The following is a 7461-nucleotide window of genomic DNA, read 5'->3' as shown; positions in this document are numbered from 1 at the left end:
GATTCTCCTCTGTCCTCATACACATGACAACACTGTGATTTCCAAACAATTCTTCTTCACCCAAGGGGTTAACTACGGCAATGTAATTGTTCAGTGACTACTTTCCTCTTGGTAAGGGTAGAAGAGACTCTTTAGCTATGGTAAGCAGCTCTTCTAGGAGAAGGACACTCCAAAATCAAACCATTGTTCTCTAGTCTTGGGTAGTGCTATAGCCTTTGTACCATGACCTTCCACTGTCTTGGGTTAGAGTTCTCTTGCTTGAGGGTACACTCAGGCACACTGTTCTATCTAGTTTCTCTTTCTCTTGTTTTGTTGAAGTTTTTATTGTTTATATAGGAAATATTTAATGTTACTATTCTTAAAATATTTTATTTTTCCTTGTTTCCTTTCCTCACTGAGCTATTTTCCCTGCCGGGGCCCCTGGGCTTATAACATCCTGCTTTTCCAACTAGGGTTGTAGCTTAGCATTTAATAATAATCTGATCTTCATAATTTTATAATTCATAGATACATATTTCTTTACAATACAATAGCGAACTCTTAAGAAAATATGAGAATCATTGTGCTTATATGAAATAAATTTTGGTACAATTTTTTTAATGATTGGGAAAAGTTCTTCGAGAATCCTCTTGTTAATATATCAAGGTCAGCACAAGTTTAACCAGGTAAGATATGTATCATAGACTGGCCCAATCATATTGAATAAAAATAGGTAATAGAGATTTACGACTGACTATATTTACCGAGGTTTCCCCTTAAAACTTGATCCTATTTCAGTAGCATACCCGTGCATTTTGACTATTCATATTATATCTTTTTCGTATATCAATGTTGTTTTCGGTATTTACAGCCCTAATTATTGATAAGTAATCTTGTGAATTAGAATTGTAAATTACTCATGAATTGGTAGTGAAGGTGGTTTTCTTTAAAGAATCATGAAATCCCATTTTCTTTGTCAAATTTTACCTTATGAAGTATTATGGCGCCTGGAGGCAATCATCGAGACTTTAGCTCAGAGCTGTCAAACACCGAACTAGGATTTGCTGTCGAATTTTGTAACAGTTAAAGGTTTTCCAGTTGGTTGGTGTGAAGTTGCATGATCTGTGATCAATGGTGAGTCGGAAGGTGTGTTTATTCAACAAATTCAGAGTGAATTGGTTGTGGATAAACAACAATTAAACAAGATATTTGGAAAATTGCATGTTGTTAACCGGCTAGGGTCCTACTTGACTTCGGCATTTCAGTGCCCTTGGAAGCTGTAGTCATGGAAGTCTTTTGGGGGTGCCGGTTTAGTATGTGGCCTACCTTTATTATTCGTGTTTATTATGTGGCCTACGTGGCTTGTTAGGTTAGGCCACATACTAAAACATAGAATTTCGTACCATATTTTAAGGGTAGGGCACATACTTAAACGGTACGCATTGGGGACAATAGGCGTGGTATTTGACTACAGCGAGTTGTTGCTCTTGCACAAACTAATAACGTTTGGGTGATGTTTTTACGAATTTTCCAAATTTAGATATACCCTCGTCTTATATAATGCTGTCTCTTGCCAATCTTTTTCCCCTTACATTAGTACCATCACTTACTAACTTCCTTTTTGCGTCCATATTAGTTAGATACACGACCACAATTACAATTATTGTATCATGTATAGTCGGTTATGAGTAAGTAGTGTATGGACAAGACTTGGGCCATATTAATGTTGTAGCCTACTTTAATGAGGTTTTTAGGCTACCCTAATCTAGTAATATTCACGGGTGCTAGACAATGGATTGGTATTAAAGAGCCAATTGCAACACTGTATACCAAAGTTCCAGTATATTTTAGGTGGTGCAGCCACCTGCATGTATGATGATGGCTGACTAACAATATGGTAGTGTAAGGCAGAGGCCGCTAGCCCACTCAGGTAAATAGGTAAGGACGTGGGTTGTAGGTTAGGGGGGGAAGGTTAGGTTAGTTGTGTCCATTTTTTATGCCTACAGGAAGGAACTGGTCGATGATATACAAAGGTTCCTATTTGAAAAAAAAAAAAAATGAAAAAAACCATTACCCCAAACTCACACTCGACTAATCTTCGAATCTGTGAAATATTTAGTATTTTGTTAGGCTTGTAAACTATTTTATATTTACAGTTGGCAAATCCTGATACTTTTTTTTCTAAAATTTTATCAACTAGGCCTGGCGAACTAAGGTTATGTTTGAGTACAGTATCTACATTTTCATGGAAGAATTCCTAACCTAGTGTTATGTTACTTGATATTTTGGTTAATGTCTAGGAGAGGGCCGCATGAAGATATCACTGATATTCAATTTATTTTTACTAGAATATGTAGGAATGTATGTATATAATGGTATACCAGTGAGATAATTTAGTGAAAATCAATAATAGTCGAAATATCGACGATCAAACTCACGCTACTCTTGTCTTCCTCTCAAATTTTTCTAAGTCTGTTGTTATTGTTGACTGTGTCTTATTTTTGCTCAAATGAGCACTGTAACCACTATAATCCGCAGACAAACTAGTCCACTATGACGTCTTCACGTTTGGCCAATCACAGTGCGACAATATATTTTCTTTCCCAATGACGTCTTCACGTTTTGCCAATCACAGTGCGACAATACATTTTCTTACCCATCACAGTGCGACAATACATTTTCTTACCCAGCCATTTTATTTCGTTCCTAGACATCGAGGCCGTAGCAAGCACGTCATCTGATATTGCACAAGAAGTTGAACTTCCATCTTCTTGTCCTGACTGTTTCCTAAGTTACAATGAAAGTGTTCTTACTTATTCGAGGTTATATTGTAAAACTAGTGGATTTGTGCCAGACACACAATTTAATTTTACAAAATAAGAATTGTCCTGCATGTCAGGGAACCTTCGCAACGGCTTCACGTTTTCCTCAAAGCAGCAGCACATCTTTATCAACCAACAGGTTAAGGTAAGCTTCATTAATTTACGGAGTATATTATAATGGTGATAGTATAACGATGTATACAGCAGTACCATCACTTTGGATTTGGTTTGATGGATGTGTTAGGTAGTGTCCTTAAGGGGGGGTCACAGGGGGGCCGAAGCCCCCCCCCCCCCCCCCCGGTAGGGTACAGGGCTATTAGGCTAGGTTAGGTGGGTGTATTAGGTTCGGTGGTGCCCTGAAAATTACTGTGGCCTTAAGGGGGGGTCGCAGGGGGGCGAAGCCCCCCCCCCCCCCCGGTAGGCCTAGGTAGGGGTACAGGCCCCCCAGGGTAGGTTAGTTGGTTGTATTAGGTTCGGTAGTGCCCGGAAAATCACTTTTCTCATCCTCGCCCCACCCAAAAACCCCGCTTCCCACTGGGGTCCCCCATAAATGTAGTAGTAGGTTTATGCTTACATTTTGTGTGTAAGAGTTAAGTCTTGGTTTCTTTTTTATTCATTTCCTCATGTTTCTATGCAATGTGCAACAATAATCTGGTTGTTTTTTGCCGTTTTTCGTCGTTAATACTTGAAAAACGGGTGCGGCCTTCTCCTAGACATTTACCGATATTTTGCTAGTATGGATCTCCCTATAACAAATATTAGTGCTGCTAGGTTTGCTATGTTCCATTTCGAGTTTTAGGGTGGTGGCGGAATAATTAACTGCGTTAAGCGACAAAATTCTAAACTGTACAGTGTTTTTATACTGGGTGATGACATCTAGGAAAGAGGTGGTGACTTTGTGTGCATGTGCTATTGTCATTTGCTTTTGTGCCATTTATGTTTCTCATACTAACCTTTTGAACCAAATAGAACTTTCAATTTTGGTGCTGTTATGGTATGAGATCTCATTTATGATGTGATCTCAAAATTTATTTTGATTTGGTAGATGATCTCAATATTTTTAATAGGTAAAAAATAAAGAATAATAGAATACTAATGATCCTTGTTTAGCTGTTCGCTCGCTTCGCTCATGAAAAAATATAAAACTTCAAGCTCCGCAAGCGGTAATGTTGAGCTGCACACCCTAACGTCAATGATGGGTTATTATTTCGTAGATAATTATTCCCAGTATATATTTTTTTAGAAAGATCTAATGGTTCTTGCTTCCCTGTGAAGTGAAGTGATATCGCTACCATCAGGTGAGATCGCATATCAAAGCAAAAGCACAACTTTGAGATCACATAACAGAACATCATCCCAGTATTTCATGCATAGTTCCTGTATGCTTTCATTTTTTTTTTCTTCTTCTTCTTCAATTAATGGCTGCTTTGTAAACGGAGTGGTTGAGGGGTGTTCCATATGTTTAGGTATTAATTGTAACCACTTGCTGTCATTTGTGTAATCATAGGAGGAAACCTACACTATATTTACAAAGTTTTTTAATTCAGCGGGAATTTAGCATTTAGGCCTAATGACACATCACTTCCCAGATGTAGGCCTACATTGAAACAAGTTTTCATAACCTCTCGATACTTCCAGAATCACTTTCTCATGTTTAGATTAACTTAAGTTTAAACTAAGATTCAACTAAAAAATATTGTAATTTCTCATTTTCTCTTAACCCTTTTACCACCAAAGGACGTACTGGTACGTTTCACAAAACTCATCCCTTTACCCCCATGGACGTACCGGTACGTCCTTGCAAAAAATTGCTATTTATAATTTTTTTTGCATATTTTTGATAAGGTTTGAGAAACTTCAGGCATTTTCCAAGAGAATGAGACCAACCTGACACCTCTAGACAAAAATTAAGGCAGTTAGAGTAATTTTAAAAATATATACTGCAAAATGTGCTTGAAAAAAAAATAACCCCTTGGGTTAAGGGTTGGAAATTTCCAAATACCCTGGGGGTAAAAGGGTTAATACCCAGCAGTTATTGTTATCATAGTTTGATTGACAATTTGATACCTTCACCATTATCTCATGACATTTTTGTGCCAATTACATACCTTTGTTGCAACACAAACTACAGTAATTTTAATTTGTTCGACACAGATACAAACCTTCGCTATATATTAGGGTATTACTTTCGGCAACGCTGAAAACCAGCCAAGACCATTTTAGTGAGGGATAATTACCCCATCCACTAGTTAGCGGGAGGGGATTAGGGTAGACTAGCTACCCAGCTCACTCACACCTGTCGGTTGAGTAATCACTTTTTACTTTTGACTCGGTAGAGTGTAAACGTGCCGTCTCGCTCTCCCGTTAATCAAACTGCCTTGACTTAATACTTTTTCTTTTGTTTGTCGGTGTGTGTATGGTTATTATCCCGCTATGCGGACATGTCCAGGGATTGAGGGCCGCCGCTGTGGCATATTCATGTCGTTCTTGGAGGCAGACCCCCTCTATGCCCGGCTTGCCGGGAAACTCGGTGTTCACGGGACATCACCTGTTCCGAGTGTAGGGAGTGGCCTGCCTCCCAGTGGGGGGGGGGGGGTTAGAAGTCGTTGTCTGAACGCAAATCTTCGCTTTCGGGGTCTTCCTTGAATTTGAAGAAATCGCGGGGTTCTGCTTCCTCTACGCCCGAAGCTAATCCTCGACCAGGCCCTTCCGGGGTACGGTCGAGCAGTAGCGCAGGGCTTGTGACTCCAGGTCAACCCTGTGGGATAGACAAGGATGGCGGCTCCCCTAGTGAGTCGGCTCCTCTTCCCCCAGGGAGTGCCTGTTCTTTTCCAGACCTTGGGTCTGGTTCCGACGCCGAGGAGTTAGCTAACCCACCAGGGGCGGTGGCAGGGCTCTCTCCAAGGCGAGCTTCCCCTTCGGGGGAACATATCTCTCGTTCGCGAGAGAAGGTTGCCTTTGTGCATTGGCGATCTCCTTACGCTTTAGGTTCTCCTCCAGGGGCGGAAAGAGAACCGTGTTATAAGCATAGTTCTCCTTACGCTTTAGGTTCTCCTCCAGGGGCGGAAAGAGAACCTTGTTATAAGCGTAGTTCTCCTTCGGGCGAACTTTCTTCTCCTGCGGAGGATTTATCCATTGATCTTAATCAGTCTCCCCCTCGGGTGGAGTCTGTTGTACGTTCCTCTCCGGAGGTTGTAGAATGGAGGGGTGGGTAACCCCTCTCCACCCCGGGCGTTCTCCTCCTCGGGCTGTGAGGAGACGTCTTTTTGAACCTGCTGGTTCTCCTCACGTTGACCCTTCGGGTTCTCGTGACGATCACCCTTTGGGCTGGCGTTATCATGAGCCTTCGGGCTCTCGTCATGTTGATCCTGCGGGTTCTCATGACAGCGGGAGTCCTTCGGGTCTCTGTCGCTCTGAACATTCGGGCTTTCGCGACTTGAAACCTTTGGGTTTGTTACGCTGAACCCTGGGGTTCCCGTAACGACGGTAACATTGAACCTCCAGGTTCTCGTACCTTCAGTCACGCTCATCCTTCGGGATCTCGTGACAGAGGAACCTCGATTCCTCGTTACGCTGACCCTTCGGGGTCTCGTAACCTGAAAATACGCTGAACCCTTGGGCTCTCATAACTCTAGTCGCGCTAACACTTAGGTGTTTCGTGACAGAGAAACTCCGATAGAGAAACTCCGGTTTCTCGTTGCGTTGTTCCTTCGGGTTCGCGCAACACAGTTCACGCTGAAGTTTCGGGTTCTCGTGACCAGTCATTCTTTTTATGACAGGGTTTTTAAACTCGCGTTGTGTTGATCGTTCGCGCTTACACAACACAAGCTATCGTGAACCTTTGGGTGAGCGTAGCAGTGAGTTCTCTCAACAACCTGAGAGCTCTCACGCGCACGACTAAGTTGGCGCGTACGACCGACTTGGCGTGAGCAAACAAAAAGGCAATCATGGCATGCGGGTTCATCCTATGGCGCGCCATATGCACGAACATCCTATTGCTCGCGAACAACGCACTGCTGACCATGCGCACGAGCAACCTTATGCCCGCCAGATGGGCGAACAACCTCATGCACTCCAGGAGTGCGAAAAAGGTGCGCGCAATTGGGAAAGGAGCGCATGAGCTCCCTTCCGCCCACCAACAGTTCGGCGCAAGAGCGCACGACCATCTTGGCGCTCACAATCAGCTCTTGGGCCTCAACAGAGACAACAGGCGACCGAGCCCAGACCCTATTCCTAAGGGTAGGCCTGTGCCTATCTTGCCTGTAGGGAAGCCTCCATCAGACAAGAGGGTTAGGAAACCTGCCCAGGTTCCTAAACCCAGGGAGCAGTCCTTTCCTAAGGACCTTCCTCCTAGTTCCTCAGGAGCCCGTGACCCCCCGTGGCTTAGCACCTTATTCAATGTAATGCGCCAAGCTATGAAGGGAGTCATTCCCTGCTCCCAGTTCTTAGGTGATACACCTATGATTCCCTTATCGCCTCCTCTCTTCCCAGGGTCCTCTCCTCCCTCCGATCCTAGGAGGAGGTCGGAAGTTCTCCCTCAGGCAAGGGGAGACGGATCATCCTCTCGCAAAAGACCTCTAGAGGAGAGTAGGCATGAACCTCAGGGTAGTCCCCTGTAGTTCAAGACGCCATAGGCCAGGCCTAAGGGGGAAAGGAAAAG

The 7461-nt window shown here is 43.1% G+C and overlaps 1 long non-coding RNA gene across 1 annotated transcript in view; it reads left to right on the top strand.

Moving 5' to 3' along the window:
- Positions 1 to 994: 994 nt before the first annotated feature.
- Positions 995 to 7461, top strand: part of LOC137628332 (uncharacterized) — a 36305-nt gene continuing 29838 nt past the window's right edge. Inside the window, exon 1 of the long non-coding RNA XR_011041334.1 lies at positions 995 to 1113. This is a non-coding gene — a long non-coding RNA (uncharacterized lncRNA). The remainder of the gene's footprint in view (positions 1114 to 7461) is intronic.

Source organism: Palaemon carinicauda, chromosome 36 (assembly GCF_036898095.1).
Source record: "Palaemon carinicauda isolate YSFRI2023 chromosome 36, ASM3689809v2, whole genome shotgun sequence".
NCBI classification, from domain to species: Eukaryota; Metazoa; Arthropoda; class Malacostraca; order Decapoda; family Palaemonidae; genus Palaemon; species Palaemon carinicauda.
Note: the sequence above shows the minus strand (reverse complement) of the source record. Positions and strands in the feature narration are given on the sequence as shown.